Source organism: Anopheles coluzzii, chromosome 2, assembly GCF_943734685.1.
Source record: "Anopheles coluzzii chromosome 2, AcolN3, whole genome shotgun sequence".
NCBI lineage: Eukaryota > Metazoa > Arthropoda > Insecta > Diptera > Culicidae > Anopheles > Anopheles coluzzii.
In genome coordinates, this window is record NC_064670.1 from 3,727,857 (window position 1) to 3,752,549 (window position 24,693).

A 24,693-nucleotide genomic window follows, 5' to 3' on the forward strand; every position below is an offset into this window, starting at 1 on the left:
TTTATCCGAAATGAACTGTATGCCTGGCCCACTGTGCGGCATTGGAACGCACACTGTCACGCCTTCGTTCGTAAAAGCTTTCGGGTGCTGCTCTCCCATTTGGTACTCTCAATCTGTTGCTGTTCTCGCGAGGAGTAGGACGCACGTACGTACGCCGCTGTTTTTGTCCGATTGTGTCGCGTGAGTCTTCCGGGTTTCCTGCTAGCCGGAAAAACAGGTTTTCCTCAGTCGTCATCGGGAAAGCCGACGAAAGGTACTGAAGCTAGCGTAGCCGCCCGTAGTCAACGGTAAAAGATTCCGGGCGTGTGTCTGCTGTGACGTGTGTTTTTTTCTGCGGGCTGGTCGACGGAGCAAAAAAAGCGCAGAAATCGGAATTCTTGCAGTATCAGTGTAGATGTGAGCTGCTAATACGCTTAGTTTACGAAAGGCGGAATGGTGTGTGTATTTAAACAAAAATGCGAATCGCCGGGATTCGAGAGCAAAGTGTTCTTGTAACCGGTGAAGGGTGTTCCGTGATTCGTTCGGCGGAATGGTTGTCGTCAGCTGACTATCGTCGAAGAATGTGAAACATTTGGCCAAATACAATTTTGATACCGAAAACAACATGGCAAGATGAGTCAACAGTTGCTCGCGATACAGTAAGTTCAGTGCCAGTCCACCACACACAAGCGAGTTCAAGTTCTAAAGCCGGCTACTGTGATGAAACTTCCCGATGCTTCTTCTATCTACACCACCATTCCACTGTGACGGTGCGTTAAAGCGTCAAACACGTCTTCAGCGCCAGAACCGTCCCCGTTCGATGGCTTAAAGTTTCGCTCCCCCCAAAAAAAAACCTCTAACCAGAGAAGAAAATAGTCCTGACGCACAGGTTGTGTACGTGAATCTGGTCGGACGGCGTCTCAAACGGTGCGTGGCAAGTGTGTGTGTGTGTGTGTGTCGTTTGTTTTCGTTTGTCGCCATCTTCTCCCCTTGCCCGTCCTGTCCTGGTGCATTATCGGCCAGAGCTGTGGTGGAGTGTTTTGGTTGCGTGCAGTTGCACCGAGGGGCCCACCGAGGGTTCCCCCTGGCCTGGCCGGCGGCCTACCTGTGCGATGTGCATTGCGTTGCGTTGTGTTTGTTCCGTTGGTTCGTTGAATGTACCAAACACGGCGCGGCACACATATCGGCGTTACCTGTTTTAAAGGGCATATCATAAAAGGTGAATAGCTTTTGCGTCTAGGGTTTCTTCTGCGCTTTGCTGTGCGAGTGCGAGTGAGGCGGGCGAAGCGAAAACGGGAGAAAACGTCTCAAGAAAAAGGAGGCGATGGCCTTTTCCCTGGGCCTGTGTGTATGTGTGTGGATAAGTGGCCGTGTGTGTGTTTGTGTGTGTGTGTGGTTTGGGCTTTTCGATCGTGTGAAGAAGCAAGGTGAAGCCGTAAAGCCGATCGAAGAGGAGGCGAAGGAGTGGTGCTTTTTTTTATTTCTTTCTTTCCTTCTTTCGTTACATCAAGTGTCGATCGATGTGTCAAAATAGTTGTGCGGTGAAAAATTTATGTTTCTTTTTATTCTAGCAACAACAACAAAATAAGGCGTTAAAAGAAAGCCAAGTGCAAAAAGGAGGAGCATTTGTGTAGTTTATGTAATTGTAGCTCCTCAAAGTGTTGATTGTTGTCCTCAGTGTTAACAAGTGTGAGCTGTGTTTTGTGTATTTTGAAATTAAATCCTGATCGTAAGCACTTCAACAAGATTCGACGTACGACAGCAAAAAGGTGCGTTATTCACACAATTACAACAATTTCAAAATCAGGTTTGTACCAGGTCTACAATTATGCAATTGGTTATTCAACATAAGTCAGAGAGGGGCAAAAATATAGAAAATTTTCCTAATGTACAAGAAGCATCATCCAGCTCGCCCAATTCCCAATCTACTTTAGCCGTTAAATTAATCCTTGTGCGCCGCCGGATTTGATTTGATCGCGAAATTAATGCCACCATGGCGCAACTCGGCGCGATCGTGAGCAACCAAAGTTATGCTCCTTCCCCATGCTCTTCCCCCTCCCGGCACCCACCTGGGCTGGGCGATTTGCAAACCAATTGGCGTAGCAATATTTATTCCGGTTCCAGCACGAACTCAGCGTGCAGTAAAAAATGCTGATCCGTTAAACGGTGCTTCTCTGTGACATACATACAAAGACGCAAAAGAACGTGTGACGACGACGACGACAACGGGGCCAGTTTTCGGGGAGCGACTTTTCTCGCGAATTTTTATGCTGGAACGATCCAATGTCTGGCCGTCTTGTATTTTTTTGTGTTGACTCGCTATTTCTCTCCTACTGCCCCCTGTTCTATTGGCAAAGTGTGTAAGTGTGGGTGTGTGTGCCAGGGCTGATTCGGTACCGTCATCATTTGGCTTCCCTTTTTGCCTCTCTTTACCCCACGCGGCAGTTTGGTTGGTTCTTTACGTGGTGCTCTTAACGTGCACATTATCGCGAACCGATAAAATATCTTTTTCTGTCCGCTTCTTGTTATTTGTCTGCTCTCGCTGTTGGCCATGTATGCGTGGCAGCAACACACACACACACACACACAGCATGAAAACGGAGCTATCGGTGTGTTTGCTTAAACAGTTTATCCGCGAATAAAATAAAAATACGCGAGAACGCACCTACACAGAGAGAGAGAGAGCGAGAGAGCCACAAGCGAGCCGCACACACAGAGACAGAGCCGCGGCCGCGTCTAGGGGTTGGTGTTGGGGAGGCTTTTGGGATCTAACACACATCTGCTGCAGCCAGTGGCCCCAAAGCGTGTTGGTTGTTTGTGTGTGTGTGTGTGTGTGGGCTGTGTGACGGACAGAGCCCCCCCAAAACGAAACCAGTCGAACACCATGGATGGCCAACCGTCATCGACAACGCGTTGCGCCTGGCTTGCATTTTTTGGTTTTACGGACCTCCACCCTCCCCTCCCTCCCACATCCCCTTGGGGCGTGATTCAAAACACGCGGAAAGGGCACACGTGTCTGTATGTGGTAGTAACGCGCGATCGTGACGTTCGAGCCCGCGTCGCCATGGTGAAGGCTTCTATTATTCTCGAACAACACAAGTTCGCTGCTTGGTTGGGTTGTTTTCCCCCCCACAACGTGTTCTTCTTTAATTTACATTACCTTGCAACCAAACAAACTCACACACACACACCTAGAAACACGCACACGGACATGCTGTTGATGGCGTTGTTGTTGTTGATGCGTAATGTAAGTATTTTTTGCTGTTTTTTAATCGTTTTTTTTTGTTTCAACATTATTTTGGTCCGTCATCGCGGCGACCACACTGCCGCGCGTTGTTTGTTTCAGCTCGATTTCATTTTGTTATTTTGCTCTGCACACACACACACACACATGCTCATACACCTTGAAGCAGCGGGCGCGCGGCGGTGGTTGTTGCGTCCGACCTGCCTCGACTGCATTCCATGGGCAGGCGAAAAGAACACGAACAAACGAACGAATGAACCGTGAAAGCGCAGAATGGAAGAGCGGCGGCAAATCGAAAACCCAACAGCAGCGAGCAAGTCCCAATGTTAGGAGCCCTTTCAATGGAAGGAACCCGCAACGAAACAGGTCGTAGGGAATTGATCGAATCAACCCTTCGTTTGGGTTCCCTGCCGTCCAGCAGACGGAGGAATAATAGTTGAATTCCCCTTTTTGTTTGCAGCCAAACGGCAGTAACCCGGAGCTTCCTTCCGCTCGGCAAAAGCTTCCCCGGGGGAACTCTCTGGCACGATGGGAAAAGCATTGGGTCAATTGTTTATGAATGAGGAGGTAAAAAACTCTCCGAAATGGTTGAAATTGGTCTGGGAAACTGTTCATTCGGTATGGTTTTGGGAGTTATGGCTTAATTTTTATGAATGAGACGATCAATAAACTTTAGTATGTGTCCGGAGCATGCTTTATAAGCTCTCAAACTACCTCGTTTATCTACGGAATTCCTCGCCTGCATTCAAACTCAGATTAATAGACATACCAAGGCCGTATTGCTTGAACCTTTGGTTGGGATTTTTCTTAAACTATTTGTCTTCCAGAGCAGCTTGAGGTTGACTTGTGGCTCATTACAAACCTGGCAATACGTAAGACGTAATTTAAAGTACTAACATTGCAACAGTAACGTTAAATGTCCTCCTGACGGTATCGATTCGTACCACCGTGTACCTCGCTTCGTACAGAGAGACCCCAATGGAGAGAACTCGTCGGGTCCGGTTTACGTTGGCCGGCTAGGGGGGGAGAAGACCCGACAGGTCCGTTACCTCCCGCGGCGAAGGGCGCGAGGGTGAAATAAAACTTGCATGCGTAGCAGCACAGAGCCTGCCAATGTATGGGTGCTGCCACGCGGGTTGTCTTCTCCCCATTCTGGCTGGAAGCATAATCCCACGTGGAGGCGAAGGGGGGAGGGTGGGAGGACCGATGGCGTTTTATTTTTGTTTTGCACGTTGTTCGTCCGCGCGCAACGTTTTCCATAGCCGATTCCGTCGTTACGATGCGTTACCCAGGCGTTACATTCGCTCGTGCTTTGACCAGCAAAGCAATTGAAACTCACCTTTTTTTGTTACGCCGGATTTGTTTTTCCCCCATTCAAAAGCTAAAGTCCTTTTTTCGATGGTCAAGAAAACAACACTCCCCCCCCCCCCCCCCCCCCGTGGCAATTTGTAACCATCATTACGCGTTTAGCGACGCCTTCCAGCGACAGCTTTTCGGCGCCTGTTTGGCCTGAGATGAAACGATGAATTTGTTTTCCTTACGGTGGTAGCGGGCGCACCTTTTTCGCAACATAAAAAAAAAACACGCAGCCCCACGCACAAGTTCGCCGCAGAACACAAACATCAAAGCGAACGGGAACAACATTTTGTTTGCTGCATCGACCACCACCGCCCAACGGCTAAGGTTCGGACCGGCCACAGAAGGGCAGGAAGGACCTCGACCTCTCGCGTCAGTCGGTGTAATCGAGCGCAAACGGAAATTTGTTTATTGTGCTCGTTGCTACGCGCCGTTTGGCCTGGAGGGGGGTAAACAAAACCACCCCGAGCCGCCACTTTCGTTCGCCTTGAAATTGCCCAGCGCCTAGCATCATCCCCCATGGTCACTCCAAAAGGGCTGTCGATTAGGGAAAGCAGCCACAGCAAAAAAAAGCACACCAAACACTCACACGCTACTCGAAACAGTTGCCAGTGTGCTAATCAACCGCCCAGTGCGAGTATCGATGACGGAATAGAAAATTCAAAACATCCGGATCGAAATCGGAGTCCGACGGCGACGGCAGACTGCGCCGCTGGCCGCTTTCCCAGCACGTGCAGGCTTCTCGTGCATGTTGTGCCAGAGGCCAAGGGGAACGCATCGCTTTCACCATGGTGACGAAAATCAACATCGGCCACATATTAAGTGCGGAAGGTTGCGGGAGCGCCCCTGAAAGTCGTCCACCATTAGCATTAATCAGCGTACCATCGGCAAGTTTCCGATGTCAACGCGAGGGCTGCGAAGCGCGTAAAAAAGCGTAAAACATGCGCTGGAGAAGAAAAGGAAGTGGAAGAGAAATGTTCAATCAAGCAGCGCGGCAGAAGAAAAAAACAAACTTTCTTTTGTCGGCGTAAAATTGTGGGACGATTTGCATATGGGAATGAATTTCGGGTGAAGATGGATGGGGGCTGAGTTACAGGGCTAGCATTTTGTGTCAGACGATACTTGCAAAACACGGTCGAGTTGTACGGGTGGTTCTTTGAAATCAGACCCTCAACTTCTTCTTCTTCTTCTATTTGGCGTCCTACGCGGACATGCTGGCCTGTACAGGGCCTTTCGAGACTTAATTCATTACCACACGTGAGCCGGATAAAGTCAATCCTTGCAACGAGGGAACGGTCCATTCTAGGCTTGAACCCATGAACCCATGACGGGCATGTTATTGAGTCGTTCGAGTTGACGACTGTACCACGGGACCGTCACCCACAGGCTCTCAATTCTGGTCTATAAATACGAGACACGGAAGGTTTAAAGCTCGTGAAAAGTGTTTTTAAATTAGCTCCATACGCTAATTGACTGTCGTGGCGTTGACTTCGAAACTTGGAAATCACTCACCACGGCGACATGAATGATTCGTAATTAAGCAATAACACCTCTTAGCTCACTCCCTAAATGGGCACAATTCAATTACAACCAAACAAGCGGGCCCAAACAACCCGGGGAAAAGAAATGCCCCGCTGCCGCGCCTTAACATTGATGGCAAATCCTTTTTCCGCCCATTGGCTCTCGGCCCTCTCAGCCCAGGCAGGCGATCTATCGCTGATCGGATTAGTCACGGGAGGACAATAATCCGTCTATTAACGGCTCGTTTCAATGATGCGTCATCCTCAACTTACCAATTGGGGGTTTGGGAGGGGCATTTTTTTTTTTGTTTCCAACCGAGCCCTCATAAAATTTTATACGCACCTTTCAATCAAAGGCAAGGCTTGGCCGCCGGGAGAGGTAAGTAAAACATAAGTCCATTAGTGTCACCGGCGGGCAGAAGGGACCGCCCAAATTCTAGTCACGTTTTGCACCTTGGCGCGTGTGAGCGCTTTCTTTTTCCTTCTACCAGCCCCAGGTGATGGCGGTGGCTGGCACGTCACAGTTGTTTTTCTTTTTTTGTTTTGCTTTCCAAGAGACGAATTGCTGCCCGGGTTGGGTTGGCAAAAATGTTGGAGACACATTCCAGCTTCGGGCGCACTCGTCCGGACTCCGGGTGTGGCGAAAGTGAAAGAAAGAGACAGAAAGAGAGAGTGCAAGAGGGCGTGTGTCCGACGGGACTCATTTTCCTTTAATGTCCGTGACGGTAACCTCACGAAATTCGCTTTTTAAATGGCCACTCCAGAACTGTGCACAGGGTGGTGGTGTGGTGTACCGGTCGATACTTGAGTCTCTTCTGCGGCCGGGGCGAGCTTTCGGATCGAATCCAGTAGCGACCGACGACTGGTTTATGTCCCGCGGGAAATAACTTAAATGTTACCGAACCACCACCAAACCGGGTTGTCGGTCGAAACACTCTTCATATTGTGTTGCTGTGTTCGTTTGTATGTGTGAGGGGTTTCATGTTAAGAGTTATGAGTTGCCTCCATGCACGCCACGTGCGGGCGCTTTTCATCAGCCCGCAACGATAGCGAAGGCTTCGAAAGTCGACGGACGAATCGGTCGCTTCGAGCAACCTGGCACACACACACACACACACACACCATGGTGTGCCTGCGGGGTGCTAACGTGTTAATGTTGTTTTGCGACTTACGTCCAAAAGATAGTTTTTGTACTGGTTTGGACTTTCTACGGGTTCCTTCCCTCCCTTGAGTCTTGCCCTTGTGAGCCTCGCTGAGCGAGCCCTGCAGGCAGCAGTTGGCCAGATTGTTAGCATAGTTTTTAGCCTTGTTTGCAACGCCTAACTTTGGCCCCGAAGTAGTGTTATGGAATAGAGTCAGCATTCAGTGTCCAGGAACGCACGTTTGTGAATGAAATTGGAAGTGATGTGCAGAATGAGTTTTTTTTAGTATCATTCAATTCTGTTTAAACGTGGCGAGAAAATCGGTTTGAAATAATGGTTAGATGGAAGCCAAAATTATTGCAAAATAATTCTGCATGGCAATGAAGCAGTATAGCTGATGCTGATCTACTGCAAGCACGGAAATAACACATAAATCTTCTTAAACACAAACGACTGCCGTAGAAACATTTCAAAGCCACGCTATCACGTTTACAATTCACCCGCAAAACGGTTTGCATTTCATTTGTTCCATTTCCTATGTGGACTCAGTGGTTTTTGTACTCTCTGCACGCGGTTGATGTTTCAATCCGGATCACACGCTGCTGAATGAAACATAAATTTCCACTCATCAGTTTCGTGCCTGATGAGTTCTGTTTTTAGTTCCGTAGTCAACGATGCAAAAATTCCACTGACCGTGACCGGGGGGAGGCCGAAGGAAATTAAAATGCACACACAAAATGAAAATGAATGACAAGCAAGCATACTGGAAATCGAAAAAAGAACAACCGTTTGCACGCGTGAATGTTTGTTTGTGTGTACACACGACGTGAAAGTGTATGGAGGAGCATAGTTTGTGAATCGATTCGTACACCATGCTGTGGTCGGGAGGCGACGAAAATAAAAGCAGAAAGGCTAAACCAATGCCTTCGACCTTGCCCTTGGACTTGCCCGGTGGTATCTAATATTTGTTATTCTGAACGCTCCACTGAAGCCGCCCCGAAGGCAGGTGCTCTTTTGCGGGCCACTGTTCGATTGGGGCACAGGTTGTTACGATGATGATGATGATGATGAGTGTCGTGCGATATGAAACGTTGTCCACTCCCGGGGGGCACGCAAGAAGAAGGTCAAATCATTTTCTGTGTGCGCTCACATCACTGCCGAGCGAAGGAAAAACAAACAAATGGAGAAGAATTGGTAGAGAAGGAGGAGGATTGGTGGGTGGCAATAATAGATTACTCGGTCGGACTGGACGCATGGACTGCCGGGACACGATTGAATGTCCGGTACGGCCAACGCTAGGGGATGAATATTAATTTCCCATGCGTCAGCTTCTTGAGAATGTTCCGCTCAAACTTTGCCATTCATCTGAAGTGTCCTTCTTTTATGCAGAAGTAGAGCAATATTTGTTGTCCCCATCTATTGGAAGACTTCTTTAAGCGCTCACTAAAGTAAATTTAGAACAATTCCAAGAAGAAACGTCTCAGTTGTGTGAATTTCATATCAGCCAAAGTCGGCCATAGTTTGCAAATTGATTGATGACATAAATACACCGATAGAGGGACTTCGCATAATACCGGCTACCTCTGGGGTTGGGAAAAACTCACCCGCATTTGGTGTGATTATTTTAATGGTAAATATTGTCTCGCTTAAAAAAAGTTGCTCAAGAATAATTCACTCAATCGTGTTCCTCCGGACCGGCGGCTAAAAAGCGTTGGATTGTTTACTTCTTGCTGCTTCATATTTAGATATCGCCGTACATGAGCGAGACGAGTCGGTGGTGGAAACTGAATTGATTTAAAACATTCCATCGCTTTTATCGCTATCGAGGGTGATTTTTCTGTCGCGCTTTCGCGTTCCGTGCCGTGGTGATCGTGCCTGCGGAAACTTCCACTGTCCCGCGATATATTTGATGCGTCAGTGGGATGGGTGGTTTGGAGGGCAAAAAAAAAATGAGCAGCAAAAAACGCAAGCGAGAGTGATTGAGGAGGACGGTTTTCCGTTTGACTATGGCTCGAACTTCCAGACAGCCCCCCCGGTAGTCAGGCTTCGAGGTGGAATCGAAGACGTTTGGTTCCGGAATGGGGGGGGAAAACGGAGCACAAAAAAGCGCGCCAGCTCGGTGATTGATTCGATGGGGGGGGGGGGGGGGGGGGGGGGAGGACGATGGTGTAAGTGATAGAGAGGGCGTTATCTTTCGCCGACCATAAGCCCTGAGTCGCTGCAGCCGAGCCGGATGACGACCGACGGACGAGAAAATAACTGTCACCCAAAGATGGATGGATTTCGCTTCCGATTCCGCAGTGCCGCTAATACCTCCTTCTGCCGCCTTCCCTGCCCCGCGAGCTGGCCAATTTGGTTGACCCCGGTTGTGCAGTTTCGATGACGCTACGTGCTCTGAACCGTCTGCCGATGGTTGCTGCCGTTGTTAATGCGATACAACCAACCAGCAAGGAACTCCCGGAGGGTGCAAAAAATAGGTTGAAAGTGATACACTGGGAGCGATTGCACTTGCCGAACCTAATCGATCAATTAATGTTGTCGTTCGGAGTTGTTGCGGTGGGTTTAGTGTTTCAATTAATTATCGGTTCCCGGTACAGCTTTGTCTGCTCAGTCACACGCGCTCTGTGGTTCGTTGATCATGAAATGACATGTTTAGTAATTTAAAATATGAGATAATTATCCTTTAAGCTGACAAGTTTCGAGTTTCTTTCTAGCTGTTCCATATTGTACATTGCTGTTTGAAATGCTACTTAAATGACAGAAATAATTGAAACAGTAGCTCGATTCGATTCTGTGCAGCTCTCAGACGGATTAGTTCCAAACTTTCACAATCCATCCCACACTAAGAAAAGACCGAAAGCAATCGATTATGATGAAAGTAATTAAGTTAATTTTTGCCAACCAGCATACAACTAACCAAGTTTCATCAGCAATTTTCCCCAATTCATCCGGCTTAATTAAATGCCATTCTAGCTCAACTTTAATGTTATTCATTTCGCCCCAAAAAACCCCTAGAAGCTCACAAAATAATCAATTGTTTTCCAAGCGTCTCCTTTCCGACCTCCCATCCGGCATCCGTCCATTGTGGGCCTTTTTTGTGTTTCGTCTGTAACTTGGTGTTTCGTTTCACAATTTAATGAATTGCTTGGCGCTTTGGATGACAACAAAAAGAGGGAAATCCTCTCCCCCCAAAAAAAAAAAAAAAAAAACACAAATGTATTCTAAACACTGGCAAACGCCGCTCCAGCTAGCCTGCTACGCACAAGCTGACGCAGCCCGATGAAAAGTTTGTTGGTCCCGTTTGACAGGGTTTTCCTGCGTCCGTTCCTGCGCCATTCCGTCGCCGCCACGCAACGCAAACTGTCACTCAAATGCAAATCCTGTGTGTTCCCGCCGCTTGCTTCATGAACTCTCGGTCGCCCCAAATGATGGGACAGACTATGCGGGGTCATCTTACCGCGTCGTCGCACAAACTTGCCAGCCGTCAGCGTCCGGGTACTGTTTAGCAAAGAAAACAACCTTCGCTTTTCGCCGGAAGACTTTTCTCCTTTCTACCGAAACCAATAAAACAAATCCGATTAGCAATTTAGTGTATAATTGGGACGAGCCTTATTAAAGTGTCGTCGCTGGCGCATAATCTGGCGCCTGTGTTGTTTCTCGCCTCGGTTGGTGTGTACAATCTTGAACCCAGGGCCACACCGCTGCTGTTGTCGTGGTTGGAGAGTATGAAGAAGCGGTTCCAGGTTGTGATAGGTTAGGGTAAAAAATAAACTCAAGTAACTGACGGCCAGCATTGGTGGTTGCGCTGGTTAAGGCTTCTGTTTACTGAGTCCTCTCACCGCACACTACAGCGCTACCAGGAATAGCATTGAAGCTGTAACCTTAATTGAAGTCACTGTTCAATCCATTTTTCCTGAACGACAAAATCTTTCTATTATAAAATCTCTTATTTTTAGTATCTCTTCTTTAACATGATTTTCAAGCTTTAAGATCTGCACAAAAATGCTTCATTACCTTTGGTGTGTTAAAATTCGCTAGACTTGATGTCTGACTCAGCAAAGAAAAACCCCGTTGCCCAAGGACGTCGGGTCTTTTCGTTGCTTTAAAGCGCGCGAGACAAATTTATAACTCCCACGCGTGGTGGGGGCAACCGGTCCGAGCCATCCACTTCCTCCCCTTCGATCCACTAAGTCGCTAACCGCTAACAAATAGAGACGGCGGTCACGTGCCGCTGAAGTTTGGTCGCTAAGTCGCAAGTATTGCCGTCTACGGCGACGATGGTTTTCCGATGCCCGGGTGATTATTGGGATGGAGCAGCGACTATTTGTCACCGAATTTGTTTCCCATCGTGGTGGTAAACGGCTTTTCCGGCCGGCTGATATTTCACGTTCGATTGGATCCTCGCACTGTGCAGGCAGGCGCAAGCTCCTTTTGCCGTTACAGTTCGGTGTAGATGGAGAATGGAAGCCATCCTTCGAATGGGTAAATATTTGTATAAATCGTCGCCTCTGCCCCTAATAGAGAGGTAATGAATATTAAAGAGATACTTAAAAATGGTCCAGAATTGTTGTTGTCGTCCGCTTGTGGTGGCAGTTTCGTTGGAAAATCGATTAGATTTTCCGTTTGTCTGCGGCCAACGTGTATCTGTGACCGATATAATGTCAATTGAGTTTCCCTTCGAGCCGCTAGAATTGCTTCACCTTTCGTTACATAAACCGTATAAGGGTGTGTATGTGTGTGTGTGTGTGTGTGTGTGTGTGGGATGAAAATAAAAGGTTTTCTGCTGGCTCAATCGTTTCGAAAACACTGCGGAACAACAATGTCCAGACAGAGTCAACAGCAGGAGGGTTTTCGGAACAAAGCCTGCTTCCCGGTGAACGCCAGTAAACATATCCTTCATCTACTTATGTGGACTTGTGTTTGAAAATCGATTGACTCGAGTCCGGGAAAGTGTCTCCGGCAGCCCGGTTTCGGGGGTGGTAGTGGATAAATCAATTCCAATAGGAGTCCTTCCGGAAAGGCTAACAATTTACCAATGATGCCAAAAAAAGCGGAAAAATGAACACTACACATTCAATCCGAATTTTCCGAGAAACTGTTTTGCGGTATTTTCTTCGTTCACTCGAAAAAGAAACAACCCTTAGTCAGGTGAATAGAGGAACCAGTGCGCGTATTGCTCGATTGTATCAGGAAGTACCGGAAGTAAGGTCGGGGCAGGGTCGGAGAGACTAAATAAAAATCCTAACCCGTTCGTGTCGGTATCTGATTTGCTCGCAATAAACATTCGCCGGAAGTTTGCTTCCCAATTGTCGCTGGCGTTTGTTTGCGTTTCCGTTTGCCAAAGCATACACACACACACACACACTCGCACACGAGGGTCACCCTTCAGTAGCAGTCAATTGGCGTTCGTAGCGAAAGAAGCCGTAGGGACTCGCTAGAGGAGTTTTGTGATATCGATCGATTGGTGTGACATTTTTTCCCACACTCGATTCTGCCTGGTGGAGCGCTATCAGTTGCGCGTCTTTTGCATAAAAAAGAAGAGTTTCCCGAACTGCTTCATCGTGCGCAGCATCATCGGTGGGAACGTGTTGTTGCTGGTGCGAAAAATATTGACAAGCTTTCTAACGTGTCTGGAGCATCAATATGACGAACACTTGCACTGAAGAAGAACTAGTAAGATGGTAAGAAGGGGAGGAAGAAAGAGGGCAAGCTATTGAACGAAAAATAGAACCAGTACATCAGGCTCAATGCCGGCGGTGAAAATGCGATCCTTTAAGGTCCTTCAATACACCCAACCAGTATACATGGTGCGAATGGGAAAAGTCATGAAAAACACACGCCCTTCCTTGCCATGTTTAGTGGCTGTTTGGTTTTTTTTTTGCTGCTCCCTTTTTTGCTACCGCCACCTACTCAAGAATATGCATATTTTACAACGCGGGCAAGTGAGCCCGGGTGTGAAATGGAAAAGTGGAAAAGAAAAGCAAAAGAAAAGAAAGGAGTTGCTTATCGTCGGTGGCAGGGCGTAACGAGTGGCGCGATTTGACATTCTAATAGAATATTTATTCTCCCTACTGTGACATTGTTTTCGGGGACACTGTGCTCAAGTCGGTACTTCACTGCCTCACATGTGGCGTGTGTGTGTGTGTGTGTTTGGCATGCTCAATTCTGGCAGGAATCGTTTTCCACTTTGCTGTGTATCGGTTTCACCATCGAGACGACGGTGCAATCAAGCGTACAGGAGAGGGCGTCTTGGCGGTGGTACATTGATTTTACACACCCGTCCGCATCCGCGCACCGCTGGCTCGTCGCAGGATGTCGCAACATATGTTGGAGTACTGGTAGTTGATGTTTGGTTGATGGTGGCGCAGGATGATGACGGGGCTGCTGCTCACGCTCCTTCTTCTTGCGATCGATCCGCAAGACGAAGAGTGTGTGATGTGCGATTAAGTGATTTTAATTAGCGATATTACACACTCGGGAAATCTCGCGGGCGTGTGTGTGTGAATCGTTCAAGTGTAATGTAAAAAAACGGGGGATTAAATTGTGCTTATAAAATGGATGGCTTTATTGGGAAAATCAGATGTGTCTGGGGGTATGAAATTCACATTATGGAATAGCACTTTTTCTTGTAACAGATTTCTCACTCACTCCAGAATCAACAAACCATTTAAAGGCTTATAAAATATCAATATCCCCCCACGCACACCTCCTTTAAATCGTATTTGGGCCTAACCCTTAACCGTCAAACCTTGTTACGTGTCAATTGAACACGTTAAGGCACAGCAGCACAACAACAAAACATTCTCCACGCTATCCAAAGCGCTATTCCCTTACGCTGTCAATGCGAACGTCGCCCCCCATTCCTGCTTATCGATTTCACTCCGTCCTTCCCACAGGGTGTAAGAAACGTGCGCAAGTAGCAATTGATTGCTGCCATTCTTCCATTCGATCGACATCGGATAGTAACACCTGCGACCTAATGCGAACGGTAGGATTCTGCAATCCTATGCCGTCGACGACGGCTACAACGACTCGCAATCCTTCTCCGGTACGACCTCGACGACGACTTTGGTGGCACCATATGCAATGCGCACACCCCATTTGCTTCGCAAAAGGCGAACCGAGGCACCAATAGTAAAGGCTTTAACGGGGAAGGAAGCTAAAGGTAAATCCTTTTACCAAATCACTCACTTACGCTCTGCCAACTGCACAACCCTTTGCGTCCCTCGAGTGATACTGACTGGGAGTGTGCACTTGTGTACTTCCATTTGCCATTATGTTGATTTCGTTTCGTCGAGATTGGCTTTCTTGGATTGAAGTCGGCATTGAGCAGGAGAGAGAGAGAGAGAGGTGTGGCGAGGAGAATAGCGCTCCGAGGAAAACAACAGCTTTTACACCATTGTTTTATCATTTAATACCAGCGCCTGCCAGCCCGAAGTGCGGTAAAGTTGCTTTCGGGTGCAGGAATTGTAATTGCAAATCAATTCCTAACGTTATTTAGACTTAGTTCGTTTGTTGGCATGGCAGATGCTGGGTGGGTTTTTTGGGGTTACCCTTTACCGTAAGTCTCTGCGTGCGTGTGTGGGAGCGAGGGTCATTTTTGGGACCTTGGGTGTGCTTCCGGATGAAATCGTTTGTCGGACCGATTGACGATGATGGTGATGAGAGCCGGAGATGTGGTGTTGATAGCTGCCGCTTGGCCCTTGATGTCCGACCCGGCGGAACGAACGATAGGGATGAAAGTCCTTTTGATGTCCGCCCGATCAAAGGCCGTCACGATTGGACGTCCGAACATTCGCATGGGAAAATGTGGCATACGATAAAAGGGTAGCATAGTTTAGCAATGCTAATAAATTAGTTGCATTTAAGGAGAGTGGATTAAGATGACGGAGCGGTTCGAGCGTTATCTCCCGATTGGCTACAGTTGAGTTGCTTGAGAGTTTGTGAAAATTAGACTTGCTAACATGTAAGTCTTGTTTGAATTTGATAGACGCAGACGAATCTCGTTCGTTGTACGGGACATTTATTTTGCAATTGACCGTCTTGTGACAATTCCTACTGAAACACAATTAATTTTCTAATTCGGTTGTAGACATAATGTCCAGCAATTCCAGCAATGCGTTCCCCGTGGTTTGCAGATTTAATTGCGCAGTGCTCTTTCATTATTACTCCCGCCAGCCCCTTGCGCGAGCAATGACCGTTTGTCGCAGTTCCGTGACGACGGTAATTTTCCACACCGCAATGCAGTTTTACTGTACTCTCGGAGTCGGTGGTCGGTCGATGTTGCTGGTCTCCTCTGCTTTTTTCTTCTGCTGTTCACCACAACTATCCTTCACATCTAACCACAAACCCTGCATGACTGGCCGCCCTTGGCAGTTCGCGGTCTTACGGTTCCCTTTACGGTTCATTGCGTGCCATACCACCAACACCACGAGCGGCAGCAGCGGCAGCAGCAATGCTGAAGAGAAATAGTGACTATCCAATTCAATTTCACCCGTTGCCTTCATTCCTCTGCCGGTGCCGGATGTTCGTTCGTACGGATGGATGGCTTTTGGAACGATCCATTTCTATTTCTTTCCCTACTCGTGGTACGATCGCCATGCGGGGGGAGCTCTAGTAGTTTTTTCCGACCCTTCTGCTGCGCGATTTCAGCGATGGGGCGTGGGGCAAAGCTTTAACCCAAGGAACGCTGTGATTATGAACAATTTGGCGAGAGAATTCGTTTAATGAAATGTGGCTTTGGCGTTAATCGTGGACGGAAGGACGGAAGATGATGAGTTCCATCTGGTCGAGAGAAAGCCAACTGTTAGGAAGATGGAGGATAATCTTCGATCATTTCGACGGCCGTTTGCAAGTATGTCCATCGTCATACGCTTACTAGTGTTTGAGCTAGATATGGAAAAATGGAACAATACATTATTGAACTTTATTGAGCAAATGGATGTTATGTACTCGGTCAATCGTGTTTTATAACAAATTGCTTTATGTACAAATTGTATATTAATTTCTATGTTCCCACGTCCTATGTGACATCATCTAGCAAATCATTATTTTTTACCTATTTATTGTATGTTAGCAATAAATTACGGATGTGGATATATAATTAAGACAGGTGTAATTATTGTGCCTCCCATTTTCAGTACACCACACCTGAGTCAAACATTCAAATTCAAGCTCTTTTTCTATTGTACAACATTATGGCGTTGCTCCCACGCCTGAGTAGAAATGGAGCGACCGTTTTCCGTTGTATGCAAAACCTTTGCTATAGAAACCGAAAACAGCAAGCCGGCCTCGCATAGGCAAACACCCGAAACCAGGTCAATGCCAGATACCAAATATTATTGTACGCCCCGTTCCATTTGAGTGATTATTTAAACCTACACCTCCCTCGGAGGGAAAGAGCCGAAAGCATGCGACGTGAAGCATGGAATGCATCCACGTTTGACCCGTTCAGTCGCTGCTGTGTTGCCCCCTGGCGCAATGCAGCGTTTGTGTGCCTTACGGCCGGGCAGCGTAGAGCGCAACTGTAGCATAATAACGGCGGCGACATAATCAGTCGTTCGTGCGAACCAGTGGACAAACAATTGAATTTATGTTGATTTCGAATCGAATAAAGTACGACGGACCGATTGTGTGGAATAAGTGTCGCGATTTGTTTGTCAATTAACACCTTTAAGGATTCAAGGATAGTCTTAACACAATATTTGAGATCAGTTCGATCTATTGTCGCTTTAGAAACAGTTTTTCTAACACTTCCTCTTACTCAACCAATGGTCTTTTGTTGCGTCTGATAGATGGCACAAGCTGATAGATGTGAAGCTCACTGTTACGCAATCATAAATTATAATCAAGCATATTTCCATATTTCCAATTTAGCGCCTCTGCACAGGCTCTAACGAAGCGTCTTAGTAAGGAGTGCGGTTCCTCAATAACGTCCAGCAATTGCCTTAATGGATAGTGCAAAGCCGTGTACAGGGATAGGGAACCATCGTTCTCACTCTCTATCACTCTCCTTCTCTCTGTTACCATCCTGCTCGAAAGGTTCATGCAAATTTTCGACAATGTAAGTCTACACGCTCGAACCAAAGGCGCATTGTTAGCCGCTGATCGATAGGAAAGGGATCGATTGTTGGGCTATAATTAAAACGAGATGCAGTACACCGAGCCATGGAGCTGCATGGGGTAGCAATCTCGAGATGAATAATGCAGCGCTAACCACTAGCTACTGCCGCCGACCGAGAAGGGGTAAACTTTTACAAACTTTGCCCTGGTTGGTCTTAGAATGCAACCGTAGTAGTATAGCGTTAGTGTATTATAGTGCGGACAAAGGTGTTTGCTTTTAATTTCTTTAACGCACTGTGTAGGGGAACCGTTGCCAGTGGATTTTAGAGCATAATTTAGAAAGGTTTACATATAATCTGTGTAGCATAATTGCATGTTTCAATTAGTAAAAATATCTTGAAGAGGCAGTTGCCAATGTACGAGTGTTCATTAAAATGGACTAACTGCTACTCCTAGACAGATCTCGAAAGACAAGGCAGAAATGGTTCTGGCAGTAAGTCTATTTGCGTTAGCACGCACGGCATAACTTCCATCCAATTAGCCAAGATTGAACTGAAATCTGTCGTAGGCTTTGAGTTTGGACAGCAGCGGCCTACGCACGGAACGGTAAGGCACGCTAAAATCGGCTACAAAAATAGCACCATGCTCTCGCGTCGTTAGTCTGTTGGCTTCATGCTATACTCTTGGGACCAACATGAAGACGAAAAGCACACGTCTTCGCACGCGTTTTCTTCTACCAAAACCATTGGCAGAGCTTGGAAATGTCCTTTAATTGCTCCACGTTCTTACTGCACAAACATCACGCAGCATGGTTGAGGCAACTTTAAGACTCATTCGTCTGCGAAAACTTTTCCGGAAAAGGGTGTTTTTCCTCCGGTCTGTGTGGTGATTTCGATTTGTTGGTAACGCGCTCTTACATTACGTGTGATGATGGCGCACAACGTACTAACACGCTCATTTGCGGTTAGGAATCCTTTCGCCGATAAAACCGCTAACTAGCCGACATTCGCACGCGTTTATCCCCGGGTGGTGGTGCCTTTTCCCTTTAAGCCCCTAAACGTAAGATGGGAAAATGGGCTCGATAATCTGTTTCCCAGCCCGTCGTGGCGGGAGCCGAGTGGAGTCGTGTGTTACGCCGTGTGTATCGTTTGTTCTTTGACTTTCTTCCCTTCATGTGTTGGGAAGGAACCCGTAAGCTGTTTCATCGTCTGGCAGAAAGAAAGGGAGAGTATGTGTGTGTGTGTGTGCGTATGTTGTTAACCTCACTTCTTATGCTGGGAATTTGCGTACGCGGAAAACCGGGAAAATCAAGCACAACACACCCCGAAGCAAAAAGGATGCAAGTGAGCAAGAAGCGAACCAAAACTAACCGACAACAAAGCCAATTCAGGTCGAGGGCAAGGTTGTATATGTGTGTGTGTGCGTGACGTTAGCAGCATGATTCTCACGAAAGAATTTGCGCTTTGTCAGCATCGTCCGCAGTGCTGCTTGGCATGTCTTAAAGATTCAGGTGGATTTCTGTTCTCCGCCGGTTTTTGGGTGGCGACGTTATCTTCGCGGAAGGATTGAACTGTGGGCTTTTACATCATCGCAATCAACCACTGAGAGCAGGGCAAATCGATACTGTTTGAGACGTTTGTGTGTGTGTGTGTAGGTCAGTGAACATATTCATTTTCGTCCCTGTCTTACGACACAAAACTGTGTTTTTTCGCTTATCGCTTAGCTACATCATAACGTTAGACGTCACATCATCATCGATTAGCATCGTTACGGAGTTGCGCGCATGTTATGTGCTCCTGCATGATCTAGAACCTTGCCATTTATTTTCTGTATCGGCTTGCGCGAAAATGCGAAACCGAAAAAGAAAAACGTCAAAAAGGATCTTTTTTGATACAAGAACTTATTCCATTTCATTACATATTTTTCACAGAGCCATTGCTCGCTTTATGCACAGCAGGCGGCAAGGACGTTTGAAATTGGTAAATGAAAAAAAAGGAAGTCGGATGCTCATTTTCTTGCCTGCAGCAGCAGCAGCAGCAGAAACTCTAATCAAGCGGCTGCGAGCGCGCTTGGGTTGGGGATGGATTTATTTCCATTCGAATTACGATTACGAAGATGGCTTGTCGGAAACTGCCGTTGTGGGGAACCGGGTGGGCAAGCAAAAAAAAAAGAGCTGTAACATGTTGGCGTATGGTTGATAAATTCACGTAGCAAAGATGAATATTCAATTGCTGTGAGCGGCAGATGAAGCAAATGAAATCGGTGGGCAAAAAATGGAAAGAGTTCGTTTGCGTCACAAGAGTGTTTGGAATGAGCCTTGCACACATTTTGTCATTTTCTTGGGATGTCGGAACAGACAAATAGAACTGTTTCCTTCGCGGAAAAAGATATACTTTTTGATTAAATTGTATCTTTTGAAAATACGAATTATTTAAAGAAATTCAAATGATAAATAATAGAGTTCTGTGTATTCTGTCTTTCTTCACAAATAGGTAAATCTAGTAATTATTTTTACTGTTTTTGAAATGATTAATGCATGCCAAATCCACGTTATTTTCAGCTGTTTCTGGTCCTTCGATCATAACCTTGCAGCAAATGAAGCATATTTGATAATTAATTAATTACTTTCTTTCATGGTTCGTTTCGTGAAACCCAAGGACGCTCGATTGCCTGTTTGAGAGTTACGCCCTATTACCAGCCAAACCGAACCGACCCAATCCTTTTTGATCTTTAATTATAATCCTTCCACCTTTCGCGTAATTTCGAAGTCAAAGGTTAATCATAACAGAAGCTATCGAACAGCAACAACAAAAAATGCCACAAAGGCGCAACAACGGGTGCACGAAACGACGAACCCTTATGTTATTGTATTTATTTTTGGGTACTTATCCATGGCAGCAAAGCTCTCCCAGCCCTGGCGCACGGAAACGGATCGTCGCTCGAAGATGATAAACCGTAATAGTTTGGGTCCCCCCTAAGTAATTCGTTTAAAGGGCAGCTATTTGGTGGTTTCCTTTTCAAGGTGACTTGCCCTTAATACGAAGCTCCTAAATTTTGACTGCCAGTCGCCTTCGCTCGGGTGCGCTGTCCTTTACTACAGCTGAGCACGCAAAATTAACATAAGCTTTAGGAAGAAGCCGAGCTGCGAACAGTGCGAGTGGGAGTGAAAACGAGCGGATCGCTTTTTGTCTCCACCACATTCACCTGACGCGGGAAGAGTCAAGAGTTTTCATTTTTTGGTCGCGGAAAAAGGGATCAAATGTTGAAACCACACCGTGTCTGACCAGTGCGTCGTCCGTCGGGTTGGATTGGTTGCTTCCGACCCTTGCAAAGCTGTCGCTTGCCTGCCAACGGCACATTTCGGACGATGATATTCGGTTGCCGTGTTGTTTGAAGTTTTCCACCGTGTACGGTATATATATGTGTGTGTGTGTGTGTTTGAAACCGTGGGATTGTCGGTGAAAACGGTTAGTTATAAGCCAATCCGGCCGACCGTCATGTTACAGTCAACCACTTCATCGCTACCGGTCGGGGGAAATGAAACACAGAAATTCGTTTGAATGTTCATGTTAACATGCTGTTACCGGTAAATTATTTGGCTAATTCTACGAAGCTGTATGCGGTGTGTTCTGCAATTTATGTGTGTGGCTGAATAATGTAGCGCGCTGTGTGTGGGGATGAATTTAGGAATGTGGTAGCGCTTGATCGGTTGAAGTTGATTAGGCATAGTAGATGGTTTGGTAATAAATTGAGCCGTTGAATTATGTATTTGAACTAATGAATAATGAAATGTCGAGAGCAAACTGGTTTTGCCAAATTTAACCATAGGAAAGAAAGCACTGGGCGTATTATGTGTGGCTTTGAATGTGTAGCAGGTAAGATGGGATTTGATAAAATTGTGCAAAGTCAGAGAAAAAGGAGTTGCAATGTCATTTTTCTTTGTCTTCTATTCAAAATTGTTATCATTTCCCTTCCCTTAGGATCTTCCCAAATTCTCATCTACAAAGCATATCTGCTACAGGTACACGCTCCCATTAAGCGATCATTATGTTCGCTGCCTCACTTTTCTTGCCTGCCCAAGTGCCCCGAAGCGAGAGGGCTCGAGTGGTAGCGTCCTTTCCGACATCTCTCCTCAGCGCCACTTTTCATCGTCAATGGTAAGGAACAAAGTTTTCCTTTTTGTCTCCCGCCGACACAAAAGACATTAGCAATTGTCATACTCTCCCGAATGTGGGCGGGAGGAATGGTGAAGCTTCCAGTGACCGGTAAGCAATCATCTCTGTCGTTATCCTTTGCACGTTTGCTCGTTTTAATGACATCTAACCGTGTGTCGGTCATATGACAGTGGTCGGGCTCTCGTCCCCGGCACGCTAATGGCGAGAGCACGCTCGACAAGAGTTTCCCACAACCCGGGTGTGTGACAGTTTTCCACCGCGCAAGCAGTGTTGTTGTGCTGTGTCGGTTTAATTTGAGTCACTATCCAACTTCACGGCAGCAGAACCGTACCGGGAAATGGGTGAGTGGAAAGGGCTAGGCACCGGCCCGGTAGGAGTCCACGGTGGCAATCAACTGAGTGAGTTGAAGTGCTGAAGATGATGACGATAATGATGAGACGGTTAGCTGAAGTAATCGCGCGCGCGCACTCACTCCCCGTGCATGTCGTCAGCAAATTGGGCCACCTGGATTGGTTCGAAAGCGGTCGGCGGTGTGTCCAAGAGTTGTCGTAGGTAGCGCTGGAACGACAAACTTCTTGTTGGGAACGTGTAGTGTCTTACCGTGCTTTGACCGTTTCTCAAGTGGTAGAACACAGGCACTAATTTCCCTTCGTCTACAGAGACGATTAGAATCAGAGCGTTTCTGCACGATGTTGTTGGCCCCGGTTGTGTGTACACTCATCGCGCAAGTGGAGTGTATTCAAAGCTAAGCATCCGGCTAGATTTGGCAGACACAGATTTGAACATCCACACGTCAATCTTTCATGACTGGGAAACATATCACACTTAATTAGTTACCGCCCATTTCGCTCTGGTTCAGGTTCTGGCAAAATTAGATTACACAAACGCTGACGACGTATTGCCACGGAGAATAAGAAACTTCACTTGGTTCTTGGACGAGTGCTCAAGGGACAAAAACTTGCACAATCCTTCCCCAATTGGTCAGCGTTAAAGCAGTGCAACGCTCTTCTGAAGATCCCCTGAACTGAACACTCACAGACATCCCTGAGGTTTACGTTGTTGTTGTCTCCCTCCCGCTGTACAGCACAATAAAGCATCTGTTTTGTTTTTATCATTTCTCACCCCACAGTGCGAGCCCTTTTTTCAACTGTGTTGCGCCTTGTTTCCGTTGATTAGTGCGAGGGTGTAGTTTTCCTTCTTGGAAAAACAGAGAAAAACCTGAGAGCTTGCACGACGAGCGTGGTACTATGAGAATGTCTTCACGCGCTTCATCCCAGCAGGAGTGGAATTCCCTTGGTCGTCTAGAACAGTCTACTAACAGTTTCCTCCTTCCCCGGTGGAAATAAGAAACTGAAATTGACTCCGTCTCGCTTAAGGACGCCCATACGCACAGCAAGTTTCACCTTAGCTGTTTGTTGGAGAAGAAAGTATATGTGTGTGATGTTTTTTTTTCTTTCTCTGCTCAATGTTCTCCTACATCTTCCAAACTTTGCGTCCATGTGTTGCGCCTTATCCGGCGTAACTTTTCGTCACTCGCTCGGAAAGCTTTCTCTTTCCTCCGTCTTCTGGGAAGCTCATTCGAGTGTGCGGGTTTGTGCCTTTTAGACGGCGAAGCAATTTGTTCCGTCGACGAGATGGAAATAGGGGTTTTGGAAAAGTTTTCCACCTGCTGCCAGGCCGGAACGCAACGGGGGAGTGAGCTGCGAGCTGGTAGCACGAGACAGAAATTCGTACAGATGCTGGAATCGGAAACACCGTTTCTCGAGACTGCCTGGAACGAAGTGGCATGTGGGGAGTAGCAGTAGGTGACCCATTTCTACATATTAACGCCGGTAGCAAGCGTAGTAATAGCAGTCGGAAAATAAAGACCCCATCTAGACGACCCTTTTTGTTACCCTTTCACCACACAATGTATGACCACCACCACTACCAACACCACACCCATATGCTTTCCGGCGTACGCACAAAGCCCCGTGCACACCCAGAGGCAGATTGACTTTCCCCGGCACCGTGTCACCGTGTCGTGTGTTGGTCGCGGGCGATAGTGATGCCTGCGGGTGATTCTTTCTTCGCCCGTCCGCAAGTGCCTAACGAAGGAACCCTTTCTAACAGCCCGATCCGATGTGAGCTTCACACCTTTTGCTTTGGCACTATTTCTTTGCAAATTTCCCAGCTCTTCCTCCAACTTCCTACTGCTCTCTTCATTTCGTTTTCCGCCCTTGTTTTAGGGTGGCTTCCGTACACTGGGAATCCCTCCCGAACCCCAACGTCAGCACAAATCCCTGGTGTTATTGTCATCATTCTGTCGCTGCCGGTTGAGATTTGAATCGTACACAATGCGCTTCTGCCGCACCACCACGACCGAGACACGGCCATTATGGTGCTCGCAATTTATCAGCATAAAGCCTCCCCTCCCCGATTCCACCCACAACCGCTGCCGCGTACCGACAATGGCACAGGAAGGGACGCTCTCACATGGCATGGGCGCACACGAAAAGGCAGATCGTGATCTCTGATCCTTGTGCATCCACGTGGAAAGCGCCCCGGTATGCGCATCACATTGTTGCCATTAAACTATACACCCCTTACATTGCCGCCTCTTCTCCTCCTCCTCCCCCCCTGCTTATCCTCATGCTGACTGGAAAAGGTGCACGTTCTACCGGGAATGCTTGCTTGCTACTCCGACGAGTGTGTGTTGTGTGCTCGTTTTCTTTCGGTCGTTGAGTTGTTTCATTATTTTTACCATCCATCACGGTACAGTCGGCAAAAGCTTCTCTCACTCGCGCATGGCTGGATTATCGCTGTTGGTGCGGACAACGTTGGAAATGGGCGGACAGGCAAGGTAAAAGTTTTCCGTCTGTCAACTGGCGGAAAACAGTGTGCCTTCCGTTGGTGCAATTGCTGCACCAGTGTCGTTGTTTGTACGGGTGTGCGTGTGTGTGCCAGCGCGTTTGTATGCGTTCAGCATAGAGATGATGATTACATCCGTCGTTCTAGAGTAGGGATCTTCGCCGAGTTGTTGGTATGTCGCAAGTCAAACGGGGTCATAGCTAATACGGTGTGTAATGTCAGCGCTTTTGCTACCGGGGAAACCGGATCCGGAAGCGGAATGTGCGTGTGTATGTGTGTGTGTGTGCACGCGCAAGGAGCAGTGAAGTGGAGTTCTGATGCAGTTGCTCTCTGTGCTGTGCTGCGCGCGTACATCACCAAAGTTT

General features: G+C 47.3%; 1 protein-coding gene across 7 annotated transcripts in view; it reads left to right on the forward strand.

The window, feature by feature from the left end:
* The first annotated feature begins 112 nt into the window (after positions 1-112).
* Positions 113-24,693, forward strand: part of LOC120947624 (transcription factor mef2A) — an 82,377-nt gene continuing 57,796 nt past the window's right edge. For 2 of the 7 annotated variants that reach the window (XM_040363106.2, XM_040363112.2), the window contains exons 1-2: positions 113-253; positions 1,551-1,786. The gene's annotated coding sequence lies outside the window, so the exon portion shown is untranslated. The other 5 variants (XM_040363108.2, XM_040363107.2, XM_040363110.2 and 2 more) reach the window with 5 other exon arrangements.